This window comes from Carettochelys insculpta, chromosome 6, assembly GCF_033958435.1.
Source record: "Carettochelys insculpta isolate YL-2023 chromosome 6, ASM3395843v1, whole genome shotgun sequence".
NCBI classification, from domain to species: Eukaryota; Metazoa; Chordata; order Testudines; family Carettochelyidae; genus Carettochelys; species Carettochelys insculpta.
Genome location: NC_134142.1, coordinates 9561559 through 9585171, shown reverse-complemented (window position 1 = coordinate 9585171; position 23613 = coordinate 9561559). Strand labels below are relative to the sequence as shown.

Here is a 23613-nt window from a genome sequence, read left to right as displayed (position 1 = left end):
TCTGTAGCTTCAAAAACAACAAGAAGTCCTGTGGCGCCTTAAATTTCTGTTAGTCTATAAGGTGCCGCAAGACTTCCTGTTGTTTTTAAAGGTGGAGAAGCTGTCTTTGTAATACGGAATTGCTTCTCTGTTGATAGAGAGAGCTGCTGATGTGGCAGAGTTGAGGAGCTGCAAACGGCCCATAGCTGCTGGAGACCCTTAACAAATCTAATCACTGACCCATTGGTAGGGAATCCCTGGCCTATGGGGTTATTCTGGGCAGAGAAGGATTAGCTACACCATCTCGGAAGGCACTTGCCTTTCTGCTCTCCAGAGATTTCAGCTCATCAACCAGATCTGACTACCAGGCTGCTTGGGAAAGCCTGGACTGGATCTGGCTTTCAAGCTGCCAAGGACCTGAACATCTGGAGTTGGGATGCAAGCAGATTATGGAGCAGAGCCGTTCTGAGCTGTGCACCGGCTGTGTCCTACCTCCAATGCAAAGCCTATGAAGACATGAGCCTGCTTCTGAAAGGGAGAATGTTAATATTTAGCCTTAGTGATGGCAGGAGCAGCTGGTTCCTGTGGGGTAAGGGGTGTACAGAGAAGACCAGGCAGAGCAGACATGTAGGACACTCCATTTAACACTTAAAATTTCGGTGAGGGCAGTGCACCTCACGAGCACTGCCACGATTCGCCTAGGGGGTGATGTGACTATAACCGAGCAGCAGCGGAGAAGACAGACAAGTACATTAGCATGGCGAGAGGTGAACCTTGCAGTCACTTGACTAAACTCATCTGTGGTGTACACTCAATGACCTCTGGGAGCTGAGAGGAATTTCTTCTATAAGTTTTCCCATGGAAAATGTTTCTCAAAAAAAAACAAAAAAAAAGAAGAAGAAACGTTTCCAGTGACAAGATTTTTTGGCTCCTTAGATTGAAACAGAATAGAGAAGAGGTTCATTCTCCCATGCCCAGGGCCCCACTCATAGCCTCCGACCCAAGACACGAGGCAGACACTGCAGCTACAGTAAAAACACATGAACTGAAAAGCACGTACATGAGGGCCGATGACCACTCGAGCACCAGAAAAGAACCCCCCCGGGGAAAAGCCAGCCTGTCTAAGACAAACAAACAAACAAAAGGGCTTTGAAGGTGGGTGGCTTCCATGTACGACCATTTGCCATCAACTAAAACAAAGTTGTGCTGTGGTTTGTAATTGAGCGGCTGCGAGTGGAATGTAGGAGCCTTTGAGGTGGGTGTGGTTAGATGGCATTGAAGTGTGTGGTTGTGTTGTGCTAAGTATGGCAATGTCCTTATTGCGGCACTTGACTTTGAACACAAACATTGTCCAGAGAGTGAGGTCGGATGCCAGCTGAGTAAAATGCCACAACAAATCATTTTAAATTGGAGTGTGAGTCAATCGAGAGCAGCTCTGGTGTAAAGGCTGGGGCCAGCTCATCTTGCCTGTTATCTCAGAGGGTTTCTAAAGGAATCATGGACTTACCGAGGTGGGACTGGACAGGACTGAGGCTATGCCTACACTAACCTGGCAGATTGATGGGGTTCTAACAGGAATGCATGAAATGGACCTCTGGGGGTTGCAGTCGACTGTTGTACTTTTCTCAAGATGCGAGGAGTAAGGGAGGTGGGTGGGAGAAACTCTCTTGTCAACCCTGAGAAACCTCCGACCGGCGTAAAGGCGGGAGGTGGGGTGGGCTAAGGGCTTGCCAGAGAGGACGACAGGTGAACTCAGTGTTAGGTTTTGTTGGTGTGCAGGGAAGGTAAGAAATACTGGCCACCACCCATCTCTCCCTACATCTGAGCCCCCAGGCTCCTTGGCCAGGAGAGAATGAAAGAAAAGAAGTGATGAGTGGGAGAAGGGAGAAGATCCCACTTCAGGATGTAGGGTTTTACCTAAAGCCATGGGCAGTGGGTGCTGAAGGCAATGGGAGGCTCTGCCTTCCCACAGATGCGCCCCAGAAACCCCTGCTGTGTCCATGCTCAGATGTGTGGGGGGCTACTGGACCTTGGACCCAGTGGTAACAGGGAGCCTCCATAGCTGCCTGCCCCAATGCCTGCATGGGACTCACAAGCTCACCTTTCAAATGCAGAGCTGCTCAGCTTGCAGACTGCCCCAGGGGCTGTATTGTCTGGAATCCAAAGGCAACCTGCTGGCTGGGCCCTAATGCCCGTTGGTCTGCTCCCCTACACCTGGACCCCCACATCAAGCCCCACCTCCCTTCCACCGAGCTCAGCCCAAGTCCCCCGCCCCTACACCCTGTGTGTCCAGATGTCCCGACTGAGCACCCCACACCCGGACGGCTCCACACCCAGGTCCCCTCCACACAAAGACCCTCTGCACTTGGGTCAGGCTAGGGGATTGCCCCACCTCAGTGCAGCCAGTGGCTAAGGACCTTAATGATCCCATGCCTCCGTTTCTTCCTCTGACAAAAGGGATAATAATAACAATCCTTGCCTGCCTCACAGGCATTTGGGTAAATGCATTGTTGTTGGTTCGGTGCATCAGGTCGGCAGATGGAAAGCGCGGAGAAGTGCAATTTTGCAAAGTGATTTTTTCACAGTTCCTTTCTGCTTCACTCCTGACCTCAGCCCTGCTCCTGGGTAACTGGAGCAACTCAGTTTGGGACCTTATGGCACGGGTACTCCTCCCATTGTGTGATGCAGAGCAATGTGCCTGAAGGGGGAGGAATCCTGAGAGTAGGGCCCTGCCTGGCTTTCCCCGTCATCGCTTTTCATAGGGTTAGACAAAGACGCAGGGAGGCCTGACTCCTTGTTTTATTGTTTGAAGAAAGGACAGAGATTTCTTAATTAGCTTTAACTGGTGCTTACCCATAATGTGTTCCCCAGGACCAACGAGAGGAGCTCGGAGGAGCTGTGTGTCAGCTGTCAGAGTATATATAAACCCCCCCTGCGTCTGGTGTTTCTTAGTCCCAGTTTGAGTGCTTTTAAGTAGGTACCTTCTGCCTGTCTGGCACAGGGTCCAAAACATGCTCCATTTTGTTGAGAAAGAAATTGCAGACAAGTGGAGGGTTTTCTCTGAAATATTTGGTCAGGTTCAGGGACCTGGCTGGAGCGGGACAAGCACACAGTGAGCAGGGACATGGGAAGGTGTGGGGAGGAAAGGAGAGAGATGGTGGGAAGGGAAGAGGCTTGGGCAGGGCAGGGGATGGGGCCTGTTCAAGACAGCTACTGCTTCCCCAAGTGGAAGCTTCACCTGCCGCCCCAGCCTAAAACATTGTAATGGGTGGACGGCACAACCCCAGCTGGTTCCATGGAAGCCTGTGTCCTTTATGCAGTACTCCGCTACAGTGTTCATTGTAACAGGATGATTCTGTTGAAAATGTGTACCTGGGAGGTGCGTGCCATAGCCCTCAAACCATGGGTCACAATCAACAACGATGCTCATTTTATGCTGTAATCCGTGGCAAAATTAGTAAACAGTCAATGTCATAAAACTTGCTAGGGGGTTATTGTCAGGCTAAACCATCCAGACTCCCTCCTGTGGTGTAATTACAACCTGTCAAGCAAATATGTTCTTTAGAGTATGTGCAGCATCTCACTGCTGTATAGGATTAGCTACTGCATCAGATCGCACAAATTCCTGTAATGGATTTAAGTGCACTCTTGGGACTGAGAGCTCGCTGTTTAGTTGCAGGGTCTGGGTCTCATTCCTTTAGCTACGGCAGGAGCAGAAGATAAATTAAGCTGCTGATATCCAAGACCCAGCAATGATTTGACTTGCGCGTTGCAGAAGGTGTTAACTCCATCGGCTGGCAGCTGTAGTGGATGTGTACCCTCTGCTCCCACTGTAAATTACAGGAATGTTTTTGACCCCCCAAAAGAGTCCTTTGAGTTTGTTGTGGGCATTTATTGGTTGTTGGACTGATGCAGGGAGAGCAAATCAGCAAGCCAGAATTTCGCTCCAGAACGAGTGGCTGTGGAACGGAACAGGTGAGCAAAAGCCCCCAGCAAAAGAGAGCACACGCCCCTCTGCAGGGAAGATGAGACTGATTGGCGAATTGTGTGAAGGAACTTGGACTAGGAGGTGTAGATATTGCTGGGAAGTTAAATATCTGTGTTCACGTCCTGGGTGTGTCTGAACACTCACACAGAACCAGATTCTGCTCTTATGTACACCAGCACACAGCCCTCCTTCAGGCTGGATTTCCTTATTCAGGGCAGCATTTAAGCACACGCTCACTGTTGGGTTTAAACACACACGTTTTCCTGATGTAAGACCTCCAATGAGGCTGTGTGACCTAGTGGTCGGGGCACTGGACTAGAACTCAGGAGAGGTGACTTCTGTTCCTCTCACTGGAATGGGTATTTCTGTGCTTCAGTTTCCCTATCTGTAAAATTGGGATGATGAAATGGTCTTCCTTTCTACAGCGCTTTGAGAACTAAGACCTAGGTGCTGCTATTGCCAAGAGTAAATACAGTCGAGTTGAAAGTGCTGTAAGAATAAACTGAATGAGGTCTACTAACCTGGGGGCAATGTTCCCTGTAAGCTGAGCACTTGGGTGGTCATGCAGGAGAGATTCAGGTGAGGCCTCACTGGTTAGCAGAGCGCCCACAGCCAGCAGCTTGTGTTTCTATTGGTGGTACACATCGGCACATGCCTCAGAGAACAGAACATTTATTCTGCACAAGGATGGGGAAAAAAGAGAGGGAACATTACTTGGGGGTGATATGAAAAATTCCGTCTAGCAGCCCCCAAAGGAGTTCTGATTTTTTAAAGTAAATAGTTCATTAGTTAATTAAACCCAGAGAGAAATAAGTAGCGTGTTTTGCTTAAAAAGGTTGAGGTGTGAGTCAGTATGAAAGATAAGTATAACCCCAAGTATACATTCAATATGATGGGGGCTAATTAAGTTACAACTAATCAGGAAAGAGATCTTGGGGTTATTGTGGATAGTTCTCTGAAAACATCCACACAGTGTGCAGCGGCAGTCAAAAAAGCAAACAGGAGGTTAGGAATTATTAAAAAAGGGATAGAAAATAAGACAGAATATTTTACTGCCACTTATACAACTATGGTACACCCACATCTTGAATACTGCATACCAATGTGGTCTCTCCACCTCAAAAAAGACATTTTGGCATTAGAAAATGTTCAGAAAAGGGCAACTAAAATGATGAGGGGTTTGGAACGGGTCCCGTTTGAGGAGAGGCTAAAGAGACTGGGACTTTTCAGTTTAGAAAAGAGGAGACTGATGGGGATATGACAGAGGTATATAACATCATGAGCGGGGTGGAGAGGGTGAAAAAAGAACAGTTATTTACTTGTTCCCATAATATAAGGACTAGAGGACACCAAATGAAATTAATGGGTAGCAGGTTTAAACCTAATAAAAGAAAGTTCTTTTTCACACAGCGCACAGTCAACCTGTGGAACTCCTTGCCAGAGGAGGCTGTGAACACTAGGGCCGTTTCTACACAGGCCACTTTCTCTGAAAGTGGCATGGTAATACACGGCCCGAAATATGCTAATAAGGCATCGATGCAAATTCCCTGAACCTCATTAGCATACGGTCATATGATTTGGAGTCCGGAAGACTGTTCTTCCAGACTCCAAAATGCCGTTTAGAAGCGCGGCCCCTTCTTCCCAAAAATTTTTGGGAAGAAGGGGTCTCCGGAAGAAGGACTTCCTTCCAGAAGCTCCCCTGGGGCCGCACTTCTAAACGGCATTTTGGAGTCCAGAAGAACGGTCTTCTGGACTCCAAATCACATGATTGTATGCTAATGAGGCATGGGGAATTTACATCCATGCCTTATTAGCATATTTTGGGCCGTGTATTACCATGCCACTTTCGGAGAAAGTGGCCTGCGTAGAAATGGCCTAGGACTATAACTACACTTGCATTCCTCTTTTGAAAGAGGTATGCAAATGAGGTAAACTGAAAATGCAAATGAGTGTAAATTTGCGTATTTGGCACCTCATTTGCATATTCTAATTTCAAAAGAACTTCTTTTGAAAGAAGGAAGCCAGTGTAGACGCTGCTCTTTCGAAAGTAAACCCATCTTTGAAAGAATCCTTCTTCCCTTTATTTAATGGGAAGAAGGATTCTTTCGAAGATGGGTTTACTTTCGAAAGAGCAGCGTCTACATTGGCTTTCTTCTTTTGAAAGAAGCTCTTTTGAAATTGGAATATGCAGATGAGGTGCCAAACATGCAAATTATACCCGTTTGCATTTTCGGTTTATCCATTTGCATACCTCTTTCGAAAGAGGAATGCAAGTGTAGACACACCCTGAGAGAGTTCAAAGAAGAGCTAGAGAAAGTCATGGAGGTTAGGTCCATAAACGACTATTAGCCAAGGGTAGGAATGGTGTCCTTGGCCTCTGTCAGAGGCTGGAGATGGATGGCAGGAGACAAGTTGCTTGAACTTTGTCTTCATTCCACCCCCTCTGGGGCACCTGGCACTGGCCACTGTCAGCAGACGGAATACTGGGCTAGATGGACGTTTGGTCTGACCCAGTAATGGCCATTTGCATGTTCTTACGTTAAATGGAACTCCCCTGAGGACAGAATTTAACCTAGCCCAGCCCGCAATGATTCTGTTCAACTTTTTTTCTGGACTAAGACGGTTATCTCTGACCAGTGAGCATAGCACTGAGACTGCTGCATTTCAAAGAGAAAGGAAACATCTCTTATTTATTTGTCTTACAGTAGTACCAAGGACCCTCACTCAGGGGTCAGGATTCCACTAGGCCAGGGGGGCTGCAAAACAGGACCGAAAGATGGACCCAGTCCTCTTTGGATCAAAGCAGAAGACAGGAGGCAACAGACTGATGGAGGACTCATACAGTGGTCTCAGCACACCAGTCGTTAGCTGCTAAGCTTTCTTTGTAAGCATCACAGCAAAGGAGAGTTTTGAGGCGGGATCTGAAGGTGGCTGCGACGGCTTTGTTGAGAGAGAGGCGTGAGGTAAGGATGTGTTCTTGCGTCAGCTAAGCTGAGGCTGGCTTAGTTGCTGATTGCAACAAACTGCGCATAGAAAAGTTCCTAATCATATCCAGTGTTCCCCATAAATGGAGTGCGGTTTTATTCACTAACAACTATCGATGATGGGTGAGAGGGTTGCAGGGAGGGCCACCTTGAGGGCCAGGGAAGGGGGCGCAAAGGAGAACGCCTGTTTGCATCTAAGGTTTTGGCCAGAGCATGCGGGGGGTGGGATGGTGCATCTCCCAAGGGCTCTCATGCTCGAACCATGCTGCTGGCACTAGCTCTGCCCTCGGCCAGTCACTGCCAGGGACAGTCTTCACCATGTTCCTGATTTCAGTTCACAGGCGCCCTGGTGCAGATACCCATCCTGAGCTGGCCTGGCATGGTAGGGGCTTTGCAAGCTGCAACAGGATAAGAAGGTCATGGCACAATCTGAATCAGAACACAGACTGGGTGGTTTTTTGCCATTTGGGGTAAGGCTCTTTATTCTTCTAGGGCTGGTTTGCCCATCTTTACTTCTAGCCACCTTTCCTAGCACTGACACATGAGCTACAGCCCAATGCATGGGGCCATCTGGACCCCAGCTCTGATAATGGTAAGAGCCAAGGTTCTCTCTAATTTTTTCTCATCCATGGGCAGAATACACTTTGTTATGTGCGTCAAGGCATGTGCAGAGGGGCACCACCGGAAGGAACACACGGTGCTGGCTGTGGGCACTCTGCTCATCAACTGGGCAGCACCTGAATCTCTCCTAGGCAGACGCCCAAGCACTCAGCTGACCGGGAATGCTGGTTGGAACAAGAGGCCACCGAAGGACATGCGAGAAATCCTGTATGAGGCAGGTGCAAAATAACCAGGCCCCAGACAAATTATCTTTTTAATTGCCATGAGTTAGGCCAGCTTAGTGCCCTGCAACTTGAGAGTTTATAATCCTTCACAAATGTCAAATCTTGTTTTAATCCCCCGCAGCTAAGCCTGTGGCAAGGAGTACCACTGAGCAATGGCGCTTCGTAGGAAACAATATTGTTCTTTTCTCCATTTTAATTTCCTGGCTGGGTCCCTTGTTTCTGCACGTGCCGGGACAGTGGCTAGAAGTGCACAGTACTTGTCTCGGTGCCGTCATGTTCTCTGGCCAGACAGTCATTTTGTATAATATCAGAATTTGGCCTGTACTCCAGCGTTAATGGAAAACTCCGCCTTGCCTGCCGTGAGTTACCATGCTCGCGTATTCCCCCACTGGGATAACCAGGAACTGTTATTTTTAAATTTAAAGCAGAAGGTCGGATAAAAAATAAGCCTTGACTTTCAGAAAGGCTGAGTGAAATATTTTACATGACCTAGAGGGAGGAGCCTTAAGGTCAGTGACTTTGCCAGGCAGGTTAGCTGAAGGGCTGCTGTAGTAAAAGCAGAGAGCTAGGAACACAGGGCTCTGGGTTTGAGTCCTTGCTCCACCAGAGGAGTTTCACGCAATCACTTGCATGCGTGGAGAGGAATAGCAGGAGAGGGCCCTAAGTGCACAAACGGATTAACATAAACCTGAATCCCGCCTAACCCAAGGGCTTCTGTACCTGGTTGAGATTCACGGGCATGATGCCTCCTGCTGGTCTCTTGGGGAATTGCTCTTCGCCTTGGCATGCCCCATGTTGACCAGCGTCTCACCCTCCCTTACCCATGTTCTTTGTCACTGGAGGCTCCGTATTCCTCCCAGCCCACTGTGCCCTCCCTTGGGGTACTGCCCTGCGGCACAGCCTCTGCACCCTGGGGTCCCCCTGCTCCTAGAGAGACCCAAGCCCTTATACCCACCTTGTCTCCATGACCCACTGCCAGTCATCATCTAGCCCCTGTCTCAGGGGCAAACTGCAGTCTGCAATGGCCACTCATCACTGACAAGAGGGTGGACTTGATGCCTTCTCCTACCCTGGCAGCGCCCCCTGCAGCCCTAGTACCCTCAGGCCTGGAGATCAAGGCCTCAGACTGGGAGTTTGCCTGCCCAGAGCTGCCCCAGCCCTGCGCTGGCTCAGGTGTGCTCACAAGCTTCCCTGCAGACAAGTCCCTCCTGCTCCACAGCTGGGGCAGGAGTGCTCTCCTCTTAGCCAGGAGTCCCTGTTTATACAACCCCAGTTGTCTGTAGCCCCACCTGTGGCTGCTTACCGCTCCGCCTCCCCAGACTGGGGCACACAGCATCACTCTACAAGCTTAACACTACAAGCCCCAGCATTCCTCGGTCCCTCGGTGTTTCGTGCTACCTGCTGCTCCCATGCACGCTGTCAGAGGGGCCCATCTGCATGGATGCTGTAATATCCATAGGCCCCCACACAGCCCAGATCCATGGAGCCTGCTTTTATTCGCCCCCAACAAGAAGCTCCCTCCTTATAGCTGCTGCAGGGCTGGGTGCCACAGGGATGGGATGCGCAGGTGCAAGCTAACCATGATCAGCTACACGGTTTCAAAGACACTATCTGACATTAGCTGCTGTTAGTTAACATGCAGTAGCTAAATATGGTTGAAAATAACCTACGGCCCTTCTCTAGACACGTCCTATTAAAATCAAGACATCCCCACGCATCACGAAGATAATCCATACAACGACTCCAATCTTCTCCCTTAGCTAGGCTGTGCCTCTGGTTCCTCCTTGCTGGCTGCTCAGCTCACATACTAGATCTTCCCTCCAATGTAGCAACATTTCCTCTGTTCTCATACTGAGGCAGGGGAACAAGATACCTGCTGTAGTGGACAGGAGAACTCTGTATCTCCTTTCTCAGCAGCTCACAGGGTCAGCATACACTGCCATCCTGTTACATTCCAGTTCCTTTTGCTTTCCTGGTACAATACAATAGTGACACAACGGGGATTTCAGCCACCAATGTTTTACTGAGGCCTTCAATTGATGCAAAGGGTGAAATCCTGTTTCCATTGAAGTCAGTGGGAATTTTGGCATTGACTTCTACAGGGTCAAGATTTCACCGCAATGTTTTACATGTAAGGATCACAACATGCTACACAAGCGTTAACGCACTAATGCACAAGATGGACTTTTGCCTGGCTTCCTTTAGGCACTTCTCTGCTCCAGTGGGTACCACAAAAGTCATATTGGGTGTCGTGGAATTATAATGGAGTCAGAGTTAGCTGGCCACAGTCAAGAGGTTTTCTGCGGGTACTCAAACCTTAAATAAAGCAGCAATGTGTTGAATTAACTTTGCTGGCAGGGGACATTCAGAGTCTATTGGTAAAGGAATTGGAATGTGATGCTTTTGCTATGCAGGTCATTTCTAACAGAGTCAGGGGGAGGTTAGCATTGTATTCCCGCGTATGAACTGACGGAAGAATGCAAATGTATGTGGGTCTCCCAGTCAAATCAAAATGTCTGTGCTTCTTGGTCACAGGCTAGGGATTAGTAAAGCACCATTAACCTTACTCTAAAAACACACCAGCTATGGCTTTCTTTCATCCCCAACACCATTTATAAACACACCCTTATCACTCAGCGACTGTTTATCTTCACGTGTTATAAGTGGATTCCAAAAAAGCACCAGTAGCTAATGAAATTAATATGATGTTTGGGGACAACATTTTCTCTGGCCAATCAAAAAGAAAAAACAAATTACTGGGATAAGAGTAATAGTGAAGTTTAGTTTATTTTCAGGTTCTGCTTCCCCCATTCATTTAGAAGCCTCATTAATAATTTTTAAAAAGCTGGATGGGGAAGCAGGGGGAGTGGAGAACATATCAGTGACTTTCCTGTTATTCAAACAAGCTTTCTACAAGCAAGTCAAAGGACAAAACTTTGTAGTCTATGAACTGGGAAGATTCTGAACACATTTTGTAATTTATGACCATCCACTTGGGGAAGAGGTTAACAGCAAAGGAAAGCTAATTATAGACTCCCTAAATCAGCAGAGCAGTGCTTGGGGCTCCATTTTTAATTATTTTCTATTTATATTCAAGCTCCCAGGCCCCAATTGTACAGCAGAAGACCCCCAGCTAACCCCTTCCACTAAAAGCTTCATTTATTTTTAATACCATGTTTATATAGCTCTCATCATTTTTCATTACAAGGTCAGGTTTGTCATGCACTTTTGTTAAGGAAACGATTACGGAATCCCAGAAACAGTGAATGCTCCTATTAAGGAACAGCAGAATTTGTAAGTCAACAAAACACTTTTTCCTGCTTGAATCTCAGTTCCTGAACATAGCCAGTGTACGAAGCATAGTATCTCTAGCAGCAGATCAGCAAGACTTGGTTATCACATGTCCAGTCACTACATCCCAATTAGTCATGTCGGCCTTGACCAAAACATAAATTATCTCCAACACTGTTGTTTTTACCAATGGGAAAGGGCCCTGGGCACAGAAAAACTGACCCAGTGCAGCTCACACAGGTAGGAAAATATTATTGCAGACTGTAAACTTGTCAGTACTGTAGATGGGTGGCTCCTATCAAGTTGCCGTATCGCAGAATCCAGGCTAACGTGTGAAACTAAACATAAAACTTTGGGGGTGGGGAGTGTGAGTGGAGCAGGGGGCTGGAAGATTGCTAGAAAGTGTTCTTTTCCTGAAAAAAATCTGACTGCTTGGCTGGAAAACTAAACACAAAGGGTGCATCTACACTTGCATTCCGCTTTCGAAAGAGATATGCAAACGAGGTGAATTGAAAATGCAAATGGGGCATAAATTTGCAAACTTGACACATCATTTGCATATTCTAATTTCGAAAGAGCTTCTTTCGAAAGAAGAAAGCCAGTGTAGAAGCTGCTGTTTTGAAAGTAAACCCCATCATCGAAAGAATCCTTCCCATTAAATAAAGGGAAGAAGGATTCTTTCGAAGATCAGTTTTCTTTTGAAAGAGCAGCGTCTGCACTGGCTTTCATCTCTCGAAAGAAGCTCTTTCAAAATTAGAATATGCAAATGAGGCGCCAACTATGCAAATTTATACCTCATTTGCATTTTTGATTTACCTCATTTGCATACCTCTTTCAAAAGAGGAATGCAAGTGTAGACGCACCCAAAGGGAATTGGGGCTGAGTTAGGAAGGTAGGTGAATTTATTTTTATTATTGATTGATATCCCAACTTGCTCTAAACAGGGACCCAGGCCCAATCTTCCCTCTAATTTTTGCCACCCATGGGGGGAATCAGTTTTGTTATGTGCGCCGTGGCATGTGCAGATGTAAGCGCCAGCAATAGAAACACAGGATGCTGACTGCGTTAATTAGCTGGGTGGCATCTGCTAATTACCTGGGCTGCAGCCGAATCTCTTCTGGGTGGCTGTCCAAGCACTCAGCTTACAGGAAACCTTGCCCAGGACCTTGTTGTGCTGGGTGCTGTACAACCACACAGCTAAAAGACAGTTCTTGTCCCAAAGAGCCTTCAGGATAAGTACAAACACAACAAGCTGATAAAGACAGACGAGGAGGTCCCAGTATTAGTACTATTCAGGAAACATATGCAGTGAATCAGCTGCCCAGCCACTGAGGTAGCAGTTTTCAGATGCGAATCCTGTTCCAGATGAAAGCCACAAACCATCTATAGGTCACAGACCTGCAGTGCAGACTCTAGAGTTAAAATGGGAGAACGCTTACTTCCCCACCCGCCCTGTCCAACTTCTCGCTGACAAACAAAGGGTCATGTCACTGGCCATCTTCCAGAGATAGCGGGTGGCTGATGGAGGATAATTCTTTGGGCAAACTAGAAGGAAGGAGAAGCTGTTTCTCAGCTACATTGCAGGGACTTCACTTTCTGACATGTTTTGGGAGTGCAGCTGGAGGACATGGTTTGAGGCACGATGAGAAATTTTGTAGCATTTTTCTTCCTTCGCTTTGGGAGCAGCTCATCTTGCAAGAGACTGGTTTTCAGGGAGTGGGTGTGCAGTGGTGCCAGCAGCTGCCACGAGCCTGGGAGAAAGGTGAGAGGGGGACCAGCTTGGTGCCCTGGAAGGGGCGGGGTCAATGACAGAAGGGGCGGAACCTAGGCCATTCGGCCCTCGGCACCACCTGGATGGTGGTGCTGGCCCCCCACCCTCCAGATCCTTCATGACACCTGCAGCAGTGCCACTGTGGCAATTCAACAAAAAAACATGCCCAACATTTGTCTAGTTTTGTTGGCTGCCAACTAAAGCAATTTCATGGGTCCTCAAAATATGTCACTGTGGAAAGACCACCGCAGCGCCACGTGGTAGCTGAAGTTTAGTTGTCTCATGAATTCACTGCCAGGGGATGTTGTGAAGGCTAAAACTATAACTGCATTCAAAAAAGAAGTAGCTAAGTGCATGTTAGTTAAGTCCATTTGCGGCTATTAGCTAAGACACTCAGGGACACAAACCCATGCTCTGGATTTCTGTCAGTCTCTGACTTCTGCAAGCTGGAACTGGACAACAGAGGATGAATCATTCAATAACTTCCCTGTTCTGTTCATTCTCTTTGACACCTCAACACTAGCCAGTGTTGGAAGAGAGGAACTGAACTAGATGGGCCATTGTTCTGTGCCAATGCTGTCATTCTTATGTTTTTATGGCCTCGTTCTCCTCCATGGGCCAGGCTTCACACCCATATTACCTCTCCCATGACGCACCATGGCCATGTGATTCCTAGGATGTACCACCTCACCTCCCCAAGAGGGATGATTAGTGTATCACTGGAAGGTGTAGTTCCCTTGGGGTTCCACAAGGCACTGAATTCATTGAACTCACTTCCCCAACTGTAAAACGTGGATAATAATTCTTCCTTTCTCCTGCGCTTTGACTATTCAGATTGTAAACTCCCCAGGGCAGAGCCTGTCTCTTGCTATGTGTTTGTACAGTCCGTAGCACAAGGGAGCCCTGATCTTTGCTGGGTCCTCTAGGCTGGACTGTAATACAGATGTTTTATACAGCAGCCAAAGAATCTGAGCTGCATGATCTTAGCGACTGCAAATTATTATGTATCTTGAGAGAGCACCAATGTGCAAAACAGGTAAATTTTCAGCAAAAAATCCCCAATCCAAAAAGTTACAACTTTGTCTTTATAGCCACAATTTGTCTTTGGAAAGCAGAATCAAAAAGGAATTTGGCTGCCTGGGATCACTTGGTTCATGATAATTCCATCCCCCTCCACTTCCTTTCCATTTTCTGTTATGTAAAATCCTAAAAACTAATTAGAAATGGGTGGATCAAAGATTATATATTTTAATTTTGCTTCCAGCCTCACCCACTTAAAATAAAGAATCCCACATAGCCCATTAAACTGTAGGTACTTGCTGACAGAAAGGAAACCAGCTGGCAAGCAACTTCTCTTAATTATGTTGGAACATACTAACAAGAATAAAATAGAGTCCTTAATGACCTTTCCCTTGGTGGCAGAATCCAGTGCAGAGAAGGCAGTTGTGGCCATAAGCCAAGAGCTAATGGTTAGTATTGGCACAAAATACTTAAGCGTACCAGTAATTATTAATTTCCCTTAGCAGAGAAAGTATTCCAGGCATTCTAAGCATAAAGCATCCTAACACCTGCATGGAGCCAAGCTCCAAAATATTCATTTAGGGTGTGTCTACACTAGGAGCTAACTTCAAAATTAGCTTCAAAGTGAGGCACTACTTCGAAGTAGCCAACAAGACAGTCTACACACTTTTTCCCTTACTTTGAAGTTAACTTTGAAGTAGGGAGCCCAACTTTGAAGTTCTTACTCCATTCCTGGGAATGGAGTAGTGCTCTACTTTGAAGTTTAATGGGTGTCTGTCGTTATGCAAATGAGGCACTGAATATTCATATCAATGCCTCATTAGAATTTTCAACCCACTTTGTTTACATTTACATTAACTTCGAAGTAGGGTGTGAGTGGACGCTCAGCTTCAAAGTTGCTTACTTCATAGCCGTACTTCGAAGTAAGCAACTTCAAAGTTATTTTTGTAGTGTAGACACACTCGTAGTGCGTTATTTAAAGTCTTAGAGAACATGCGCTTTGTTTACCTCCTGATGGTATTCATTTACCTTTGTCACACCTGATTTGGTCACATCTGACTTATTGGTTGGGTTTGTAGTTTTTAACGATTCCCATTATCAGGGACAGGGAGGGTGGCAAACGAAAACTGCAATGATTTGGTGTCTCTTTGGCATGGGGAGATGCATGGAAACGTGTACACTCTGCCTGCGCATATTGGACATTCATTCTGACATAGCTTGTCTATTTTCACTTATCAGGTTAAACGAACATTAGCTTGACTTTTTTTCTTCAGACGGGTGATTTTAGGGCCTCATCTAAAGCCAATTGAAGCTGATGGAGGTCTCTATACTTACTTCAATGAGCTCTGGATCATATCAATAATGTATCTGGAGGTATTGACCGTGCATTACTCATCTGGTTTATTACTTATCCACAGCACATCTTTGTTTATTAACATAGTTTGAAAGGCATTTTTACTTGTGTTTCCTGAGATTAAATGGTGCGAGGGAGGAAGCAAAAGGGAGAAACATACCATAAACAGAGTATTTCTGAGGATACATCTACACAGCAATCTTATTCCGAATTAAGCTATTCCAGAAGAGCTATTCCAAAATAAAAATTGGGAAGAAGGGTGCTTTCAAAATCGGGGTTTCCTTTTGAAGGAACCCTGTCTACACAGCTAGTTTGCAATTCAAAAGCCACACTTTCAGTTCCCCGGGGTGGCTGTCATTATGCAATTGAGGCACTGAATATTCACATCAGTGCCTCATTAGCATTTTCAACCCACTTCATTTACATGCCCCCTCTGAAAGGGAGGGGCATGTGTAGACATAGCTGTGAAATGAGATTTACCAATTTCAAAATAAGGCAACCACTATTTACAAATTATTTCGAAATAACCATTGTGTCGTGTAGACACTAGATAGTTATTTTGAAATAGCTTTGCTGTGTAAAAACAAGAGAGCTCTGTCCCTCAATTTTAGAAGAAAAAAATCAGACCTGATTTTCAATTGGGTCAGAAATTTACATGGGTGCTGTTCAAATCCACTTAGTTCCCCAGCTACTTTACATTCTTAAGTGGAGAATTTCTGCACAGAACGATTGTTCATTTCATGTAATATTTCTTAACATCACCACGAGAGACCTTTGCTAGAAAAGCACTTTCTGAGTACCTTCTTGCTCACGCAGTGCTCTGATAGGAATAGGTATAGTCAAGACAAAACATCAGTAGTAAATTAAAAGCTGTTTATGTCTAAATCTGCCCATCTGTGTCTTTTGGATAAAAGTCAACCGTCTTTGAAACCACATGCATCAAGTAATTGGCTAAATGTCCTTGTAGACAGGATGTCTCCTATTTGCATTTGAAGTGCTGGGCTTTCTGTTTAAACTCTAAATGCAATTCACGTGTATTGTTTACTTAACCTGTTTACAAATAGTGACGATTGCATAACCGAAAATAGGTGTGAATGTGCTAAGCTTGTCAAAGTGCTTTAAAGTATCTTTGTGTGAAATACATGAGGTTTATTAAAAACACTTGAGTTACTGCTTACCCACCCTTCCCCTCCCCACAGTTCAGCCCACCACCACCCACCATCGTCTTTGAAGTTTGCTCCTTGGTCAGACACATGTTGTGTGCTAGGGTACACACCTCTCATTGAAAGGGTTCTGTGTAATCCACATGGCAGTTTTAATCAGTCCCTTGGTCTTTAGAAGTGCAGCTGTTGGTAAATTGCTTTTTGTTAATGTACTATTATAAAAAACTGAAGTTAAAGCTGAAGCTTCCATGCAGACCTCTTCTCGGTCTCAAAGACAAGGTTTTATTTTCTGGCTCTAACTGGCATAAACGTTTCTGTGGGATGGCATTGGGAATTGCTGAATCATAGTTTAAGGGACCATTTCAAACAGAAATCCAGCTAATGAAGGCATTGGGAAATAATCCATCTCCTCTTAGTGCTGGTTCTCCCACAATTATTATTAATAATCATTTATATTACCAGAGCACCCAGAGACCTATTGGGCCAGGCACAGTTACACATCTGGACAGTATGGGGGTGTCTCTACTATGGGGCGGATCGATGCTGTGGCAATTGATCCACCAGGGGTTGATTTAGTGGGTCTAGTGAAGAGCTGCTAAATCAACTGCCAATTACTTTCGTGTAACTCCAGTACTCCACCAGAAGGAAATCGGTAAGGGGAGTCAATGGGAGAATTTCTTCTGTCAACCAGCATGGTGGGGACCCAATGTTAAGCAGCTCTAAGAGTGGGCGTACAGTAGACCTGAAAGTCAATCCTAGATACGTAATTCCAGCTATGACAACCGAGTAGCTGGAATCAGCTTATCTAGTATTGACTTATCTGGCCACCTTCACTGAGGGAATATATCCCATCGACCTCCCTTACTCCTGGTGATAATGAGGAGTACAGGGGTTGACTGTTGAGCCCTTATAGTTTGATTTGGCATGCCCCCAACTAAGCATGCAGAATGGAACCCTAGATCTCCCAGTAAGTGTAGATGTACCCTAAGCTACATTGATTGTATGCTATCAATGCAACACAAATTGCACAGCTTAGACCAACTTTTCCCGTAGCGCTGAGCAGTGGTTCCCAAGCTTTGCAGTAACAAGGCACTATTTTAATGTGACATGGCATTGCACGGCACACCCATTTTTGTCAGCTGAATTGATTGCTCATAAACGTCACACTTACATATATTTACTATGGTTACAGTCTTAGGAAAGAGGTTTGCAACATCGTAGTGCAGGCAACAAGCTAAACCGGGATCATATGAAATGTTGAGTAATTGAGTCACTGCTCAAAATTTTAGTGGTTACTCAATTATTTGTGGGGGTGGGGTGGGAGGTGGCCCAGAGAACAGGCTCCCCTCCCTGTCAGCCCAGTGGGGCTGGGATGTGGCATTTAGAAGACATTCCAGCTCCAACAGGCTCCTGCCCTTCCTCCCCACTTGCCACAGCAGGAAATGTAGGAGGGATCCACACCAGCTCGTTCAAGCCAGGAAGCAGCATTTCAGCTGCCTCTCTGTGCAAAAGGGTTCCTGTGGGGTTGGCATTTCCCCTTACGGCAGCTCTGCAAAGAACCGCTGGGAGGGGAAATGACAGATCACGCACCAGCCACAGGAAGGAGAAACTGACAAAATTTCGTGGCACACTCGGACAGGTCTCATGGCACACCAGTGTGCCGTGGCACACCAGTTAAAACCCCCTGATGTAGACCTACCCTAAGAAACAACACCTGTCCTGATGTTAGGCTATGTCTACACTATGAGATAAATTCAAATTTAAGGCAGCTAGCTTGATTTTACCACATGACTCTCTTCACACTAAATACTATTAGCTCAATTTAGGGAGCACTAATATCAATATTACAATATTGGCGGTACCTGCTGGGTGTAGCATCAAGCTCGAATTCAGAAGTTCGATTAAAGGCCAATGTGGAAGCACCACATCTTAAAATCGAATTTATTAACCTCCAGAGGTGTCCTGTATGTGATCCACGATGCCCCTCAGTGCTCTGCTCCAGCTCCTGCTCTCCAAAGCTGCGTCTACACGTGCACGCTACTTCGAAGTAGCGGCACCAACTTCGAAATAGCGCCCGTTGCGTCTACACGCGTCGGGCGCTATTTCGAAGTTAACTTCGACGTTAGGTGGCGAGACGTCGAAGTCGCTAACCTCATGAGGAGATAGGAATAGCGCCCTACTTCGACGTTCAACATCGAAGTAGGGACCATGTAGACGATCCGCGTCCCGCAATGTCGAAATTGCCGGGTCCTCCATGGCGGCCATCAGATGGGGGGTTGAGAGATGCTCTCTCTCCAGCCCCTGCGGGGCTCTATGGTCACCGTGGGCAGCAGCCCTTAGCCCAGGGCTTCTGGCTGCTTCTGCGGCAGCTGGGGATCTATGCTGCAGGCACAGGGTCTGCAACCAGTTCTCAGCTGGTGTATCTTGTGTTGTTTAGTGCAACTGTGTCTGTGAGGGGCCCTTTAAGGGAGCGGCTTGCTGTTGAGTCCGCCCTGTGACCCTGTCTGCAGCTGTGCCTGGCATCCCTATTTCGATGTGTGCTACTTTGACGCGTAGACGTTCCCTCGCTGCGCCTATTTCGATGTTGGGCTGAGCAACGTCGAAGTTGAACATCGACGTTGCCGGCCCTGGAGGACGTGTAGACGTTATTCATCGAAATAGACTATTTCGATGTCGCAACATCGAAATAAGCTATTTCGATGTTGGCTGCACGTGTAGACGTAGCCGAGGAGATAGGAATAGCGCCCTACTTCGACGTTCAACGTCGAAGTAGGGACCGTGTAGACGATCCGCGTCCCACAACGTCGAAATTGCCGGGTCCTCCATGGCGGCCATCAGCTGGGGGGTTGAGAGATGCTCTCTCTCCAGCCCCTGCGGGGCTCTATGGTCACCGTGGGCAGCAGCCCTTAGCCCAAGGCTTCTGGCTGCTTCTGCGGCAGCTGGGGATCTATGCTGCAGGCACAGGGTCTGCAACCAGTTGTCAGCTCTGTGTATCTTGTGTTGTTTAGTGCAACTGTGTCTGGGAGGGGCCCTTTAAGGGAGCGGCTTGCTGTTGAGTCCGCCCTGTGACCCTGTCTGCAGCTGTGCCTGGCATCCCTATTTCGATGTGTGCTACTTTGACGTGTAGACGTTCCCTCGCTGCGCCTATTTCGATGTTGGGCTGAGCAACGTCGAAGTTGAACATCGACGTTGCCGGCCCTGGAGGACGTGTAGACGTTATTCATCGAAATAGACTATTTCGATGTTGGCTGCACGTGTAGACGTAGCCCAAGTGTGCTGGAATGAGGTAACAGGAAGATCTTGAATTTCACATCAGGACCAGGAAGCCTGTGGCTCTGGGCTCATGTTTGTATGAGAGCCTGAGAAACGTCTTTCTTTGAAATTAGCACTGCGAGTGCCTCTACCCATTACAAATAGCCTCTGCAGGGAGTTTGTGGTGCCTTCTCCGCACTTGGTATGTTTTCTGTGCTGCCCAGGGCCAGCCACTGCCCCCCTGCACCACGTGGCAGCAAGGCTGTTGTGAGGGTCATGCTTGTACAAGAGGCCGAGAAACTTCTTCTCAGCGGTTTACATTTGTGTGCGAACTCTCCTCCCCCACCAAGCGCCACGCAGTCGGGGTCTTTCCCGCACTCAGCCACGTCACATGGGTAGCCCCCGACCCAAGAAAAGGACGTGCCTGTTGTTCGGTGCTGACCACGCTGCCAGGTAGCACCTTAGCCTGGATTGTGAGTGGTTAAGGGCTTCAAGGGTGGGAAAGATTTTTGGGGCCTTGCAGCCTGCAGGGGGGAAGTCTCCCCTGGTGGCTAAGAAATCTGGGGGCTTGTGCCATGTTAGGCACAGGACATGCCAATGAAAGTGGAGAGGGCAGACCATCAATGTAATACATTCTAGGTTATGAAGCATCAAGAAATAACCGTGACAGAGCAATAACTCGGTATGGGCTAGATCCAAAGGTGATTGAAGTCAATGTATCAGCTCTAGAATTACCTCAGTAGGGGCTTGAGCCACACGCCATTGAAGTCAATGAAAAAAATCCCATTGATTTCAGTGGGCTTTGGCTCAGGCCTTTCAGTGACACAGAATTTCTTTTCAGAGTTACGGGTTAATTCACTCCAGATCACTGGTCTGCAGTGGGAAGACCTTCTTATCAAAAGCAGAGAGCCCTGGGTTCAGCAGGCAAATGCTTTAACCGCTTTGCTGCCCCTTCCCTCTCCTCCCCTCCCCTCACTTATAAAAAACAAATCACTTACACAAGCAAGATTCTGCTTGGAAAACAGACGTTTGCTTAACACAACAGTGGAACGGGGGAAATTAAGTGTAGGAAGATGGCGTCAGATACCCACAGCCACTTGCAAGTCATTATTTTCCCCCATACTGCACCACTGAAAATATCCAGAATGCACCAGGGCTCAGGGAACTGTGGGCTAGGCTCCCACAACACACCGCTGTAACAGTCGATGTTTGGTGACTTGTGTGTGGCAGCAATAAGTTGAACTTGTGGGGAGCTTTGGGAAGCGAGGATGCTTAAATTCAAATTTATCAAACCCAGAATTAAAAAATCAATTTTAATAAAGACAAATGTATCTCTTAGTGTAGATATAGCCTTACTGTCTACATGGACAGGATGAGGAACTTTGTATTCACATCATTTCACAAATGGAAAAGGCACACAGCCTCACTTGGGCAAATTTCCCAAAATCACAGAGGGAGTTTGTGGTTGACCTGATATCTGAGCTCTGACCTACTGAGAACCTAGCCAGTGCCTTAACCACAGGATCATCCTTCCTTATAGCGGGCAAATAAAATCCAACCCACTTTGGCAGCTTTGCAGAGGAGATGCTGCTTTTTCGATCACAGAAGAGGGATAAAGGAAAATGACGGGGATTTACAGAAATTACTTCCAACTACAGACTGTCTGGCCCACAAGTGTCATAAAGTCAACCCTGAAACATATCCTCAAGCTTACTTTCGTCAGATGATGAGTAAATAAAACAGCATCAATCATGGCTGGAAAATCAACAGGTTCTTACTATGAACTTCTTAAATATTGGAGACACTAGGAAGAAACATAGGGAACGTTGCACAAAGCCCAGTTGGAAGAAAGTCTGTGAATGAAAACTTCTGACTGCCAACTCTAGTCAGCACAAGTACTCATGTGACTCTGGCAATCAGGAGGGTCTGAATATATTTTTATCATGTGCTGGTGGGATGAATGAGAAAGGTGATGGATTCCAAGTTGTTATGAGCTACTAGATAGCTAGTTCCCCTGGCACAGACGATAAAAGCTCCTGCGTTTAAGGGAGTAGTTGATTTAATAAACACACAAGTGATGAGGGAAAAAAGTGTGTCCCTGAAGGCTACTGTCCTTATATAATCACATGTTGCTTATGAATTTTGCAAGGTATATGTATGAATGTGTCCCCCCAGTGACGTATACATACAGGTATTGGTTGAGCCCCAGTTGTCTGAGGGTCTTGAGAGATTTCCCCAAATTACGAGATAATCAAGGGAGCTGAGCCAATAGCATTTGAGTTCTGGAGTTAGGATCAATGTTCCCTCCATTTTTTCCATCCATGAGTGGAATTATTTTTGTTTTGTGCAGCAATGCATGTTTGGATGGACACCGCCTGTAGAAACCCACGCTGCCTGCAGTGAGCGGACAGCACCTGAATCTCTCCTAAGTGGCTGCCCAAGCACTCAGCTTACAGGGAATAATAGTTAGCATCAGGGAATCTATAGGAAGGAGAAATTACCTCCACTAGCATATGTTGCTCTCTGCCTTCAGCACTGGGCATTCTACTTAGAGTCTCAGTAATGTTTCTGTTTTACAGCTACTGACCTTGAGCCGTTTGTGCTGTTCCAGTGCCAAGGCCATTCTTAGAAGTGGGCTTCTCTTCTTACTTTGCAGGTAGATATGACCAGAAATGACTGATTACAGTGGTATCCAAAGTCTGACATTCCCCTCTCGTACAATCTGGAAAAAAGAAAGGGATTGAATTACCCTCCTGATAGTTCAGGATTTATTCTGCAGATCATAGAATCATAAGGGGCCTCAGGAGGTCATCTAGTCCAGCCCCCTGCTTCAAGCAGGATCAACGCCAGTTAAATCATCCCAGCCAGGACCTTGTCAAGTTGGGACTTAAAAACCTCGAGGGATGGAGAATCCACCACCTCTCTGGGCAACACATTCCAATGCTTCACCACCCTCCTGGTGATGTAGTTTCTCCTAATATCTAACCTACACCTCTCCCTCTTTAACTTTAGCTGAAACAAAAGAGAATGCTGCATGGTGCAAGGTAACTGTTCGGGACCGATAAATCTATAACTTCAGGAGCCTAATCCAAGCTGATGTCAGTGCCTTTTTCAGACCGCCGCAGGTAGCTACCTATTTGCTACATCTGTAGAGCTCCTGCGCTAACAAACTTTGGAATGATGATGAATTGAACAGTGTAGACATGTCTTGCCTGCCCTTGTGTAACACACTGGTTCGCAAACTTTTCAGCGTCACGCCCCATTTTTGAGAAACCCTCATGCCCCCCTTCCTCTTCTTAACCATCAGCCAACCCCCTTCTAACAAAAAAGTCAATTTGCAAATTAAAATAAACAAAATCATGATATAAAAATGTTATTTAAAATTAAAACTAAACACAGATTTTCTTGGCCCAAAAATTTAATAAAAAATGTAATTTAACGTCAGAAACAGCAGAAACAAATGAATTTAATGTGGAAGATGACTCTGCATTTTCTTCATAAGTTGGGAAATCCTAGACCAACTATGGACCACAGGCCTCACATTGTGGGTGCCGGGTGCAACCCAAGCTGGCCAGAAGCCCAAGCCCCACACTTCCAGGGCTGCTTGCCAGAACCCCTCCCCTCCTCCAAAGCCAGGCACCAGCAGCCCCTCATCTAACCCCAACGTCCTCCTCTTCCCCACACACATTCGCTCACCTTTGCAGGAAGCAGCTAGCTCCACGTGGGCCTTTGCTGACTGCCTGTTTTTCATAGCAGCTGAGCCTGGTAGCCCATGTGAAATGGCAGGGGCTGAGAGCCTGAAGCAAAGGCCGGCTCTTTCACGGGGTAGAGGGGATAGATGGGGCGGCTGGGTCGCCTCACCCCCCCTCCGAATTTCTTCACACCCACCAAGGGGGGCACGTTCCCCAGTTTGCGAAACCATGGTGTACCACCTGTAACAAGTATCAGAGAGGTAGCCAAGTTAGA

General features: G+C 46.8%; 1 long non-coding RNA gene across 1 annotated transcript; it reads right to left on the bottom strand.

The window, feature by feature from the left end:
* Positions 1–4495: 4495 nt before the first annotated feature.
* Positions 4496–23397, bottom strand: LOC142015385 (uncharacterized). The gene is made up of 3 exons (XR_012646142.1): positions 23344–23397; positions 22235–22369; positions 4496–4644 (listed from the first exon to the last, which is right to left on the bottom strand). It is a non-coding gene; the product is annotated as an uncharacterized LOC142015385 (long non-coding RNA).
* Positions 23398–23613: the final 216 nt, after the last annotated feature.